Below are 15,732 nucleotides of genomic sequence, written 5' to 3' on the forward strand. Positions count from 1 at the left end.
GAATAAAATAACATTGCTGTTCTCTTAAATGAGCTGCTGGTGTTTCTTCACAGCAGGTCAGTATCTGTCTCTGCTGAGAGACACAAAAGCGCCGCGCTGTTACGATACAAACGCACCAAAGTCCGAGCTTACCTTCTTCTTAAAGGGAATGACGACTGACACACTGAATGACTTTATTTCACATAATGCCCAAAACACACCCGTGATTAATAAAAAAAAAATAGTTCATGCCTTTTGCACATTTTAAGATGCCCAAGTCATATTTTTGCGCCCTCACAATATCAAAGACACACCGACACGCCCTAAATCCAGATGTGCAGTGCACAATTGACATTGACAGGGCCCACACTCTCACACTGTATAATTCAAAAGGTCAATTACACAATCCCTGTTCTTAAGAACTAGGAGAGTGTAGGGTGTAAGAACAGGTCAGGCACACAGCTTTGAGAAGACCATGTTAAACATGTTAAAACTGTACTTATAATGTTTGAATAAGAAGCTGCTGATGATTTTATCATTTCTGCCCAAAAAGGTTTCACAGTCTTGTGAGTGTGAACTAGCTCGTTTACGTTTTACCATTTAGCACAAGCTAAGCATAAACATGGCGTTGACTGCAACAACTTATTTATTTGAATAAAAGTTACAGAGCCCTTAAATACGACCACTCTTAATTTTTTTTTACGTTTACTTTAAGAATAAAGTTGTAATATTGCAAGATTAAAGTCGCAATATTACAAGATTTAAGTTGTAATATTAAGAGATTAAATTAGTAATATTATGAGATTAAAGTTGTAATATTACGAGATTAAAGTTGTAATCTTATGAGATTAAAGTTGGCTGAAAATAGTAAAAATAGAGCTGATGAGATCTTTATCTTTATGTGATAAAGAACTTGAACATGAACATGTTTTGTACAGACCCTAGACCTACAGTACTCTAATTTAAAGTGTAAAAATAGCTATAATTTGTCTCCTTTAATAGGACAAAGTTGGGCTCCCTAAATAGGCCTCATTGCTCTAGCCAACCTTGATCTAGTAGTGGATAAACCATGTTTAACCCCTCCTGATGAGTTTTTTAACTGTTTTTTACCTGTGGCTCCTAAATGGACCCAAACAGACCCCACACAGGCATGTTTTCTGGGTAATATAATACATATGATGGAATTTAGTATGTGATTCTCATAAACACACACTCACACACTCACACACACACAAAGATGAGGCCATACAGAGCCATTTCTGCACAGTCAGCAGATCAGGGACAGCGATGCTGCTCCTGCTGTTACTGGTTGATCTTCACAGAGCTGCTGATCAGCAGAATTTAGAGCTCTGAGCTTCATGTTTCTGTTCTTTATGACCTTCATGCTGGTCTGAGTGTGTAATAAATCCACTTTATTAGAAGCGTAGTGCAGCCTGTGTGTGTCTCAGTGTCCTGTTCTGAACTTCGAGTTCACACACACACACACACACACAGACACACACTGAAGGACATTTAGTATTAACTCTATTGAATCCCTGTTCATTTCAGACACATCACAGTATTTTTTAAGCGTTTTATTTTGACTCTCAGAATTTTATTTCTATTTTTTTCCCATTTTCTCCCCAATTATTAGGACTAGTGATGCCCCAAACACCAGGAGAGTGAAGACCAGCACACGCCTCCTCTGATACATGTGAAGTCAGACTCCGCCTCTTTTCGAGCTGCTGCTGATGCAGCATTGCTGAGTAGCATCAAAGCGCAAACACTCGGAGGAAAGTGCAGCGACTCTGATAGTTCTGATACATCAGCTCACAGATGCAGCCTTATACTGATCCACATCACCCTAGAAGTGATGAGATGAAAGAGCACCATCTACTGTACCCACCCAGAGAGAGAGCAAGACCAATTGTGCTCTCTCAGGGCTCCGGCAGCTGATGGCAAGCTGCATGAACAGGATTCAAACCGGTGATCTCTTGATCATAGTGGCAGCGCTTTAGACCACTGAACCACTCGGAACCCCCCTGGTTAATCATTCTTCATCGTTGTTGTGTCTGCATGAATTAGGTCTGGGCAATACTGTAAAAAAAAAATTATCTGGATATTCTTCAAATATATAATCAAATTTGTTTATGATTATTATTTTTAGTTTTAGTTTTTACATAACAACTGAGCTCCACTGGCTACTGGTAATGTCAAATAAAAAAGGTAAAATTATTTTTTAACACACTAAAAATTGAAGTACAGTATATTAAAATATATTTGTATACCCAACAATGTAAACTAGAAGTGTGCTACTTACAAAAGACAGGAACAAGAAGCATATTTGTACTCTAATGAAAATATATTTAACATAATTTCTTAGTACATTTCTAATATACTCGGTGTATAATTAATAGTGATACAGTTGTAATACTCATTAAATGTATTATAATTTTACTGTAAGCATATTTAAAATATGGGGTTTCATACATGAAGTAGTTTAAATGTTTAAATGTTACTTATAAGTATATTTAAAATAGTTCCATTTTAGCACAGTTAGGTACACTTAGCACAATTTAAGTAAGACTTTTGTACTATTTTTATACTGTAATTAAAGTATAATAAGTACAAAAAAGCTGTTCCATTTTAGCGCTCTTTAAATATACTGATTAATAATAAAGTGGCTACAAGAACACTTTAGTGCACTATAGCATAATAATGCTTAGTATACTTTAATCTGCTTTTTTTTACTAGGGGAAAAAAGTACCAGTGGGAAACTCTGATTTTTAGATAAGCCCCTATTAGCAATAGTTTAAGCTGTACAGGTTGTTCTTAAGTTTAGTTTTCAGGGCAACTTGCACTAATTTTATTAAGGAATAGCAACAAAGCTAATTAAAATGACCCAAAAAGTGTTACTTTGTGAACATATATTGATTTTATGTGCAGATACTTTTAAAAAGTTTTTTTATTTTTATTTTATTTGCTTCATTCTCTTGAAGTAGGGCCGAATAAACCTCCAGTTTTTTTTATGATAATAGACCATAAGTATAAACTAATGGAGTTTTCCTAATATCGTCCATTTTCACCTGAACAAAAAGTCGTAATTATGACCTCCGACCTCGTAAGCAGGAATTTCCGAGGAGGACTTGAAGGCAGCACATGACCTGTAACTTGGTTTCAGTAATAACAGAAACTGCTGAGTAAGCCTGAAGTGTACAGCAGCAGTGCTGATCAGACAGTGCAGTAGATCTACCTCAGGAGGGCAGTACAGTATAAGACTTCACTCTGAGACTGAACCACATGTATTTCATTTTTGTGCACCAGCTTAAAAAGCACTGTGAGAACAAACTAAAAAAAGGCTACCACACTTTTAATGGGTATTTTACATTACAAGAGCAGACAGTGGTTAGTATGATAGTGTAGCTCCTGTCAGCAGAATGTGAGGAATAACAGAACCAAACTGACTATATATACCACTTTAGTTTCTGAAACCATTTATCTGATTTTGCTATTCATTGGTATATATTTGAGTAAAATGAAAATTGTTGTTTTATTCTAGAAACTACAGACAACATCCCAAATTCTAAATCCCAATCCCAACTCCCAAATTCCAAATAAAAATATTGTCATTTAGAGCATTTATTTGCAGAAAATGAGAAATGGCTGAAATAAAAAAAACATGCAAAGAAAACAAGTTCATATTCATTAAGTTTTAAGAGTTCAGAAATCAGTATTTGGTGGAATAACCCTGGTTTTAATCACAGTTTTTATGCATCTTGGCATCATGTTCTCCTCCACCAGTCTTGCACACTGCTTTTGGATACCTTTATGCTGCTTTACTCCTGGTGCAAAAATTCAAGCAGTTCAGTTTGGTGGTTTGATGGCTTGTGATCATCCATCTTCCTCTTGATTATATTCCAGAGGTTTTCAATTTGGTAAAATCAAAGAAACTCATTATTTTTAAGTGGTCTCTTATTTTTATAGAGCTGTATATACACACAGCATCAAGCACACTGTATGTTTGGGTATGGAAAAAAAAACAGCACTGCAAATTTATAATAAACCTAAAGGCATGTACAGAATATTATGCTAAATACCAACTTCTATTTTCATTTAATTTAATTTCTTTTGCATTTAGAATTGAACAGTATGCGCTGAAACACTGCTTCAGTTATGAAACATAACTTCAGTGTGAATGGGTGGGCCTGACTTGCTATAGGCTGAATATATACATAGTTAATATAAAATATAAGTAAATATATAAAAAAAAAATATTTTATTTAAATGTTCTATAGGTTATGGAAAATACAGATATTTTTGTTGGTCAAAAAAAACAACAACATATCACTAGATTAAAAGAAGAATAATTAAAAATACCTTCATAATTATATAGCCTAATAATTAAAGAAAGTGTTGCTACAAACCAAGCTGAACTGCTTTTTTTTTTTTTTGCGCCAGGAGTAAAGGCATAAAGTTATCCAAAAGCAGTGTGTAAGACTGGTGGAGGAGAACATGATGCCAAGCTGCATGAAAACTCTAATTAAAAAACAGGGTTATTCCACCAAATATTGATTTCTGAACTCTTAAAACTTTATGAATATGAACTTGTTTTCTTTGCATTATTTGAGGTCTGAAAGCTCTGCATCTTTTTTATTTTGTTATTTTAGACATTTCTCATTTTCTGTAAATAAATGCTCTAAATGACAATATTTTTATTTGGAATTTGGGAGAAATGTTGTCTGTAGTTTATAGAATAAAACGTCAATGTTCATTTTACTCAAAGATAAGAAACGGAATAACTACTATTAAGCCAGTCTACTGGAGATCCCATCAAATCAAATTAAACCAAATTTATTTGTATAGAGCTTTTTGCAACTGGTGTTGGCACAAAACAGCGTTACAGAAACATGATTACAGGACAAAGAATCAGGTAAAAACATTAAACATACAAAATACAGAATACAGAACCCCCAGTGAGCGCGAGAATTAATGTAGTAAATGTATGGTTTTAATAATGCAGAAGAACATGAGCTAGATCAGAACTGGAACATATAAAGGTTGAATTTGACCAGAAGGTGGCGGCATAGCCATTAATCTTCTTCACTCTGGAGGTTAAATAAGATTAACAAAGCACCTCTTTGTAGTCTCTGCAGATGATCTACTGCTGTATTCCCTGTGTTTCAGTGTTTCAGTGTTTCAGTGGGGTTATTACTCGTTTCAGACGTTTTTACCGTTTGACGATCTTTCGTTTGCTTGTTAAAACATGTGGATAGATGCTGCTGCTGGTTTTACTGTCAGGGTTAACCCAGGTCATCCTGAGACAAAGAACCGACAAGACAGAGCGAGAGAGGAAGAGAAAGAGAGGGATGGAGAGAGAGAGAGAGAGAGAGAGAGAGAGAGACACCCTCATTCCGCTGAGATCGGTGTGTCTGGTTGGAAAGGCCTGACTCATTTTCTGGCAGGTCAGTGGGATTTTTCAGGCCACGCTCTGAGCCAGACAAGGCCAGTGCAGCTCTCCCACCTCAGAGAGGCCCGGACTGGGCAGCCTAATGGCCCAGTTCAGGCCAACAAGTTCATTCAGACTCTCTGAGTTCACTCCAAATTAGGGCTGCATGCGGTTGACAATAACATCCCACACATTTCCAGTCGGGGATGGGTCTGGAGCTGCAGCTGAGTATGATGTAGAGAGCTTCTGTGTCTTCATTCAAGGCAAACTCTTGATACAGCAGCAGCATGTGGACGAGCATTGTTCTGCTGAAATATGTATACAACATACAGGGGTTGGACAATGAAACTGAAACACCTGGTTGTAGAGCACAATAATTTATTGTGGTGACGGACAGTCCTGGTGGAAACAGGAGAGTTGAGGTGCACATTGAATTCTGCCGTGATTTGATCAGCCGTGGTTTTATGTTTTTTAGATACAATCCAGGTTAGCACCCGAACATCCCTTTCAGACAGCTTCCTCTTACAGCGTCCACAGTTAATCCTGTTGGATGTGGTTGGTCCTTCTTGGTGGTATGCTGACATTACCCTGGATACCGTGGCTCTTGATGCATCACAAAGACTTGCTGTCTTGGTCACAGATGCTCCAGCAAGACGTGCACCAACAATTTGTCCTCTTTTGAACTCAGGTGTGTCACACATAATGTTGTGTGCATTGCAATGTTTTGAGCAGAACTGTGCTCTTACCCTGCTAATTGAACCTTCACACTCTGCTCTTACTGGTGCAATAATGTGCAATTAATGAAGATTGGCCACCAGGCTGCTCCAATTTAACCATGAAACCTCCCACACTAAAATGATGACAGGTGTTTCAGTTTCTTTGTCCAACCCCTGTATAACTAATGCAAGCATGTGATTAGAAAAGGTTTAGAAAGGTTGCAGGACACCCTTAACCCTCTGTAACCATTTTGACCCCATTCAATGTTTAAAGTCTCTGTCTCTGTTTAAAGTCATTGTCTTGCTGGAAGGTGTTGCCCTGTATTTTGCTCCATCCATCTTCCCACCATCAACTCTGATCAGCTTAACTGTCCCTGCTGAAGAAAAGCATCCCCACAGCGTGATGCTGCCACCACCATGTTTCACAGTGAGAATGGTGAGTTCAGGGTGATGAGCAGTGTTAATTTTCTGCAACACGTACGTACCATGTACGTATCACTTTTGTTCCACTTCACAGTTTCTGCTCTGGAAAAATAAATAAGAAACCACTTAAAAATGTGAGTTTCTTTGATTTTACCAAAATTTAAAACCTCTGGAATATAATCAAGAGGAAGATGGATGATCACAAGCCATCAAACCACCAAACTGAACTGCTTGAATTTTTGAACCAGGAGTAAAGCAGCATAAAGTTATCCAAAAGCAGTGTGTAAGACTGGTGGAGGAGAACATGATGCCAAGATGCATGAAAACTGTGTTAAATTATAAACCAGGGTTATTCCAAATATTGATTTCTGAACTCTTAAATCTTTATGAATATGAACTTGTTTTCTTTGCATTATTTGAGGTCTGAAAGCTCTGGATCTTTTTTTGTTATTTCAGCCAATTCTCATTTTCTGCAAATAAATGCTCTAAATGACATTATTTTTATTTGGAATTTGGGAGAAATGTTGTCTGTAGTTTATAGAATAAAACAACAATGTTCATTTTACTCAAACATAAACCTATAAATAGCAAAATCAGAAAAACTGATTCAGAAACTTAAACTTAAAGTTTTGATAAAATACATTTATGTTTTTGGTTGTAAGGTGACAAAATATAACAAAGTTCATATAACAAAAATGATCTTGACTGAGAGCCTGACAAACATCTCCAGCTTATTGATCATGTGACGCTCCAATGTAGGCTATATCCTTACTGGTATCACCTAGAAACACACATTCCAGTTCCTTGATAAACACACACAGAGGGCTGTGACCTCAGAGTTTTATAGTTTTATGAGGTTTTCTCTCGTAGGAAGTCCTTCATGACTCTGCAGGTCTCTGTCCGATATTCTACTCTTCCTGTAATCACTGTGTTGTTTTGCTCTTCCTCTGAAGCACAGGTGACATTACGAGGTTTACTGGCCTTTTACCTGGAAGTGGAGGAGAATGTGTGCACACAGGGCAACGTCGTAAAACTGCACCCCTGCAGATAACAATAGCTCAAACATCTTTCACCAGTGTGCAAACACACAAACAGCCCTTCCCCACACACTCGTTTACCATCACACCATCACCGCTTCCACTCCTCTCACACCAGCTTACAAAATACCGCACGAATTCTCGCTCGCTCACCGAATCTGACGCCTCCTCTGAATTAGGTCAGCTTCCTCTTTTGCGGACTCGCCTGCAACGACCCCGACTTCCATATTTCACAGGTCGTCACACCCTCCACCTCTCCTCCACCTCTCCTCCACCTCGCCGGCTTCGCCTTTCTGGGAGCTGAAGCTGAATAACTGTAGAGTCTCGTGCACAAGTTTGGACACAAGTTTAGCAGACATCCCAAGTTGCAAAAGTTTAGGTTACCCTACCACTACCCCAACCCCCCACCCCCCCACCCTCCCCCCGCCAAAAAAATATAAACAATTGCACACTCACCAAAGGCTAACGAAACTTTAATTTTATATTAATAAATTTTTTTTTAGTTTTTTTTTTTTATTTAGAGCATTCAGAGGTAAAATGAGTTTTATCTTTTTTTCTTTTTGGAAGGCCCTGCCTCTGCTTTCCCTTTTTTTTTTTTTTTGGAAAAAAAGGCTTTATTTGCCAAATTGACAGTTACAATATCACAAAAAATTGCACAACATCACAAACATTTGATATCATATTACAATAATTATTAATATTGCCTCCGCCATGATCTGCTTTCTCTCACTCACTGAACAAATCCCGTCCGGGAGGGGGGAAAAACACTGCCCGCCCACACTAAAAACTGATTGGCTGTCTCACAGACTCTTCGCAGAGAACAGGCCAATCAGAATCCTCTCTGTTTTCTCTCTCTCCTTCCCACACGTGATTAGAGAAAAAAAGTCAGTGGCCTGTGTGCGCGTTTGGGGTGCTCGTTCTGAATTCCGGGAGATTATATGTGACTCGCGGGCATCAGGGAGCCACTGCCGAAATGCGGGAGACTCCCGGTTTGTCTGAGTTTAGTAAAACTGCAGGTGTTTGTCATTTTTCTAAATCCTTGGTAAGACTACAGGACTTTTAAACATGAACATAAACTGGACATTTTACACTAAACGAATCCAATATAGAGCACACACTACACGACTGGGCATGATACACTACCAGTGCATCACCAGATTCCTGACCCCATGCACCACCATATGCACATAACTCACATTACCTACGAGATTCAGATTTAGTTAACATGAAGGTGTGGTTGGTGTGGTTCAGTGGATAACTCCACTACCTGCCAGTTAGCTTAACACCACATTGTGCTAAAAACTCATTTAAACTAAGTATAGTACTAAATTCTGGCAACATCCACAACATCCAGCTTCTAGCTAACTGGGTAGCTAAATACATTTTTTGTTAATTATAGCTTACAGTAAGTCCTGCAATCCTAAATTAATAAAAACAATTTAAAAATGAAATAGTTATTGGCTGATCAGGTACAACAGGGCAAGTTAAACATATATAGTTTTATTTTCTCAAACCTTGACAAGTTAAGCTAACTGTCCGTCACAGGCTGTAATTTATTAAGCACACAGTGGGTTTCATCTGTGAATGGAGGGCTTCTGTACTAGCCCACCACGCTCCTCAAAACCAGCAAACTGATTGGCTGTTTCTCCTGAAAGGCAGAACTTTAGATAGATAGATAGATAGATAGATAGATAGATAGATAGATAGATAGATAGATAGATAGATAGATAGATAGATAGATAGATAGATAGATACTTTATTGATCCCAAAGGAAATTTAGCAGCCAGTAGCAGTTACACAACACAGTAGAAACAAACAATAAGTGTAGTACAATATGAGAGCACATTGAGGGATAAAAGACTCTAAACTATAAAATTCTAGACTGACACTTAAAAATATATAATATAAATACAAAAAACTATAGAAAGTGTGGAAGTAATCAGTCGTAGATATGAGGTAGTGCAGTAAAAGAATAAATTAATTGTAGGAGATATCAGCAGATATGATAATATTAAACATAAACCTGTGCAGGTATTGTATTTAAGTTAGGTGCGTAGAGTAGTGTCCAGGGGTGCAAATGTACAGGATGTACAGTAAAGTGACAAGTGTCCAGGGGTGCAAATAAACAGTATATACAGTAAAAAAAGTAAAAGAGTTGCAGGGTGCAGATGTGTAGGGTGTGTTTCCAGTGCAGATAAAAAGGCTGTGATTAAGAAAGCACATATGAGACTTGTTCCTCATCTGTCTTCTCTTTATCCTATTCACACAGCGTACCTGTCTCCTCAGTAATAATACAGCTGAGCTGAGCGAAACGATTCAGGGCTACTGGAAAATTATTCGGGGCTAAAGCCCCGGAAGCCCTGGAAGCCCAGGCCTGGCGATGTCCCTTTGGGAGACTGTGGTTCAGTTCCCAGCCTGGGTGACTGAATGTTGTGCCTTGGGCAAGACTCCTAACACTACGTTGGCTCGCCTATTTAATAGAAATAACCTTGTAAGTCACTCTGGATGAGAGTGTCAGCTAAATGCCATAAATGTAAATGTAAATGTGCATGAGCTTGCTGCAGTGGTTGATTGTGCTGCTAGTTTTGCAGATGCAAATCTAACAACAACAAAAAAAATGTAAAAAGCTCTGTTGGGTAAAGTGGTGGTTTTGATAAAGTGGTGGGTTTGATAAAAGTTTTGGGTTGGGAGTTGTGATTAGCATGGTCTCTACACATACATAAAAAAAAAAAACACTCAGCAGCTACAAATGTTACAGCATTAGTGACTCCAGCTGCCGTAGTAATGCTAACATTAAATAATGGAACAGAAAATTAGAATAATATTAAAAAAACAGTTTGTAATTACCTTTTAATTTAGGCACGGTGTGGCTTTTGTTATAGATAAACAGTTACTTCACTAATATGCATCTAGTAATCAGTAATACACTACATGACTGTCAGCTCCGACTGTCAGCTCCGACTGCAACTGGAAATCAGGGTTAAAATCGGAAAGTAAACTTTTTTCTGCTGTAATATTAATAAAGCAGATTAAGCATTTACCCACAGAAGAGAAGCTTTTACACACAACACACTGAATTTATGAGACTAATAAAGCAATAATGATCTGTTTTTGTCTGGAGTTGCCAGATTATTCAAGCAGTCACATAAACAGCTTGCTATGATATCTTATTCTGATATCGGATTAAAGTTTTTATCGGATTTGGTATAAGAATTTGGCTGAATAATCGGGTTATTCAGCACATGCGTATGAGTAATTCTGTCCTAAGTCTTAGTGGCACTCATGGCTTGAGTATCAAATTCATTCTGTCTATTTACAGAACCAATCAAGTGTTATTTCTCTTAATATTAGTTTGAGAGCATCAGTTGTAAAGTAGTGAAGAGGTAGAGTTACAGGTATACAGTGAATAGTGAATATTTGAGTAATGTTCTAATCCTGATTATGAGAAGCAAGAACTACTCAACTACTCAATACTAAGTAAAGAAAAAAATCATTTAAAGTTCTCATTCCACCATTTTTTCATTTATTTTAAAATGTCTAGTTGTGGTGTCTAATCTAAATGAATTCCATGTAATTCCATGTGTTTTTTTTGTGAAAAAAGTGCTCCGGTGATCTGAAATAACCCTGTTTTAGTCTGGTGGAGGAGTGTGTTGGGGGGGGGGGGGGGGTGTACGGGAGGATTTTGGCTCTACTCATGAATATTCATACATGAAACATATCGCCTCTGATTGGCTAACAGCACTGCGAGGCAGTGAGTCGGACAACAGTTAGTTTTAACAAAAATAAAGACATTTTTACACTAATAACAGTCTTTGCAATGTCATATGTTACTTTACAACATGTGCAATAATGCTCTGCTAAGTGCAGTTCAGCCACTGACCTAGTCTTAGAGTCTCTGTAAAACACCAAATCCACCGGAGATCCTATTTAAACCTATAGTTACTTACACACAGAGGTGGGTAGTCCAGGCCCAGAAAATAAAAATCCAGCGTTTTGTTGGCTGAGACGCAGCAGAGCCGCCCAGGCAGTTGGAACAAACAAAACCCGTGGGTGGATTTTTTTCTTATAACTAGTGTGAACAGAACTATTTGTACCTCACTGGTGGTGTTCCTCCAAAGACACATTCTAACCATTTGTTCCTTAACTCTGAATTACTGGGTAAAGCATATAACACTGATGTGTTATTTTCACAAATACAACAGGAACAAACTGCCATGCTGTTCCTAGCGCTGACAAAACAGTATCACTACCCGGCTTCAGCGCTGCCTGTGGGCGTACCCGAGCCAAGGTGGTCGAGGTTGAGAAAGAGTTTCATGTGCAGCATCATATTCAACTCAGAGAACCCACTGTATTTCACACAGAACAAGAAAAGTGATGATTTTAGTGGAAGGAAACCTCTAAAAGATGAAGGTCCTTTAATCCAAACCATTTTATGAACTTTGAAATTATTCTCAAAGGCCATCAAAAATGTTATGATGAAACTGGCACTCACCAGGACTGCCCCAGATCTGCTGGTCAACCAGCTTAGTGATGCTACACACTAAGAAATGTAAGTACAGATTTGTACTTAAAAGAGTACAAAGCTTGTCGCTGGGGCTGTACCTTATATTGAGGTACAAAAAAGTACCATTTAGTGAAAGGCCTCTTTTGTACCCATGGTTTTTTTGCCAGTAAAGATTATAAAAATGATAAACATTATCATCAACTGAATATGGCTCAAAAACTTGATGATCGAAAATTGTCTGGCTTTCAAATAAAAAAATGTGCAATTAAAATATATATTGTTTATTAGTACAATGATGCAGTATACTGAATGTACCCTTTGGTTGGTTAAATGGTACAAATCTGTACTTATTGCTGTTAGAAATGACTTTGTACTTCAGAGGGAACAAATCTGACCCTGTAAAGACCAGTATTGTACCTTTGAGGGTACATTTATGAAGAGCGTACCTTTGAGTACAAAAAAGTACTCATATCGTACCTCTGTTTTTTAGAGTGTAGTCATGTTGGTTGACCAACTTGGTGAGGGTGTCCATCAAGCTTGGTCTTGCTAATTAAGGTTAATGTGTGACATAATAATGGTTTACATAACAATGTTATTAGAATGTTTTTTAATCAATAAAAATCCATCAAAACTCATCAATACCACATTAATCCAAACGTAAGATATCTACCCCCTTTTCAGTATGAGGTGTTCAGTAATACAGCTGTAGTTTAAAGGGTTAAAGCTGCTCCTGTTAATGAGATTAACACTTATTAGTATTACCAGTATATCTCCTGTACCAGTGTTAGTTCTGCTGCTGCTAATGCTAATGCTAATGCTACTGACCCACAGTGTACTCTGCTGTTTGTGTAGCTCCTGCTAACGTTGTGGTTAGATTACTGCAGTCTGGCCTCGCCTGCACTGACCTGTTGATTCTGCTGGATCTGTGATCTTTCCCCCACTGACCTGAAAGAGTGTGTGTGTGTGTGTGTGTGTGTGTGTTTTGCTGGACAGACACAGTGTTGTTTTTTCCGCTCTTCTTTTCAATATTCGCTCATTTTGTTGATGGCTTAATGCGTTTTCCATCATGCTGTGTGTTTTCGTGTTCATGTTCGCGAGTGTGTGTGTGTAGCTGTGTGTGTGTGTGCAGCTGTGTGTGTGTGTGTGTGTGTGCGCAGCTGTGTGTGTGTGTGTGTGTGTGCGCAGCTGTGTGTGAATGGAGAGAGCTCCTTCAGTATGACTCAAATGACACACACACGCTTGCTCAGAGCACATGGCCTGAAGACAACACACACTCTGCTTTCACGTGGTCGCCTCTCTCTCTCTCTCTCTCTCTCTCTTTCTCTTTCTCTCTCTCTCTACACGTCTTTGTTTCTCTGTCTTTGAGAACAATGCTGTCCATTTTTTGATTTGGCCTATTTTACTCATCATAACCCAGTTTCTTGTCAGTAATTTAGCAGGGCTTTGACCAAGCTGGTTTTCAAACTGAACTGCTTGATTGTTTTTTTGCACCAGGAGTAAAGTTATCCAAAAGCAGTGTGTAAGACTGGTGGAGGAGAACATGATGCCAAGATGCATGAAAACTGTGATTAAAAACCAGGATTATTCCACGAAATATTGATTTCTGAACTCTTTCTGGCCTATTTTACTCATCATACCCCAGTTTCTTGTCAGTAATTTAGCAGGGCTTTGACCAAGCTGGTTTTCAAACTGAACTGCTTGATTGTTTTTTTGCACCAGGAGTAAAGTTATCCAAAAGCAGTGTGTAAGACTGGTGGAGGAGAACATGATGCCAAGATGCATGAAAACTGTGATTAAAAACCAGGATTATTCCACGAAATTTTGATTTCTGAACTCTTTCTGGCCTATTTTACTCATCATACCCCAGTTTCTTCTCAGTAATTTAGCAGAGCTTTGACCAAGCTGTTTTTTTTAAGGCCTAGCTGGTCTTCGCTGCCGGAGCCCTGAGAAACCACAATTGGCTTTTTTCTCTCTCTGGGTGGGTACAGTAGATGGCGCTCTTTCCCCTCATCACTCCTAGTGTGATGTAGATCAGCACAAGGCTGCGTCTGTGAGCCGATGTATCAGAACCGAGTCGCTGCGCTTTTCTCCGAGTGCGCTGACTAGCAGCTGAGTGGGTGGAACTTCCATCTGTGTGTAATACATTTATATAATATATGAGTTTCACATTTTAACTGAATTACTAAAATAAAGTAACTTTTCAAGGATATTCAAAATTTTTGATAGGCACCTCTATCTGATATCTTACTAATGTGTTTTCAACCTCTTAACAAAGGCTAGTTTTCACCTTTATCATGTTTTAAACCAGCTAAACCATAAACTTCCAAAAACAAAAAAACATACCTTATGCTGGACAGTCTCTCTGCAACCCATGCTTTCCCTCAGCAGACTAATCCAGAATCCACTTGTTGCTTCTGTTTGCTGTTAGTTTCAGAAGTTGGCGTGGCCCAGATGTGCTAGATAAAGCAGAAGCATCTATAAATATCCACAATCTGAAAATAGCTCTAACAGGATCTGGTGTTCTGCACGCAGCAGCAACACTTCAAACCCTTCCAGTCTCTCTATTGACTTCTGTAGTTGCCTGGCAGCAGTCTGAAGAAATGTGCAGATCCAACACAGTCAGATCCTAAAGTACATTAATTGACACAAGAGAGTGTAAAAGTGCTTCCCGAATCCTGGTTGGGAGGAAGCAGGGGACAACACAATGTTCATCTGAAAGCAGCAAAAGAGAACTGGATGAATCATGGCTTTTACACCCAGGTGGAAGCTGGCTAACTTACACCCTGTCCAAGGTGCGTTGTGATGCTCATTGCTACCTTACACCCCACCAACAGTCTATTTTCCCGGCTTCCATCTGCGTCGTTTAAATAGCAACGGTTCTGATATTTTTTCCGATAGGTGTGGTGGTCTAGAAATTAGGTGTGTTCAGGTAAATTTCTGGCGTATTGCTATCTTGGCAATGGAAAACACCAGTGCGCCACTGACTAAATACAACCTAGACAGACCTATCAACCTATCAACAGCCAAATGTTCATTGCTCTCTCTTATTGCTGTTCTTGTAAATCAGCTGCTTGCGTACCTTTACAGTGTAAATGTGCAGGTCAGTTTTCAGTTTCCTCTGCTGAAAAGTGTAGGTGCAGAAGCTCTGCGCCATTAAAATTGCAATCCACCAAAGTCAGAGCGCACATGGCTCTTAAAGGGAATGGCAAGTGACAATCTTATTGGTTTATTGCCCGTTACACCCAAAACACACCCTTTAAGAGATTATGTAAGAGAATTAGCACATGCCTTTTGTGCATTTTTTGTGCACACCTTCTGGTGTTCGGGCATTACTTGTGATAGGGGGAGTCCTAATGAGTGGGTTGGGTAATTGGAGTAAATTGGGGAGAAAAAGGGAAAAATTTTAAATAAAATTATATAAAAAATATATATAAAACAAATAAGGTAAAAATAAGAGTTTAAGAGTAGGAATCATAAAATCATAGGTAACAAAAAACAAACAAAAGTTAATAGAACTAATAAAAATTCAACTACAGATGAATAAATAAAACTAAACACATAAAAAAGTAAAATATAAATAAGCAATAACTTATTTAACAAAAAAGAAGTGTATAAAAACTCGCTAAAACAAACCAAGATTAAAAACTA

The sequence above is a fragment of the Astyanax mexicanus genome, chromosome 19 (assembly GCF_023375975.1).
Source record: "Astyanax mexicanus isolate ESR-SI-001 chromosome 19, AstMex3_surface, whole genome shotgun sequence".
NCBI classification, from domain to species: domain Eukaryota; kingdom Metazoa; phylum Chordata; class Actinopteri; order Characiformes; family Acestrorhamphidae; genus Astyanax; species Astyanax mexicanus.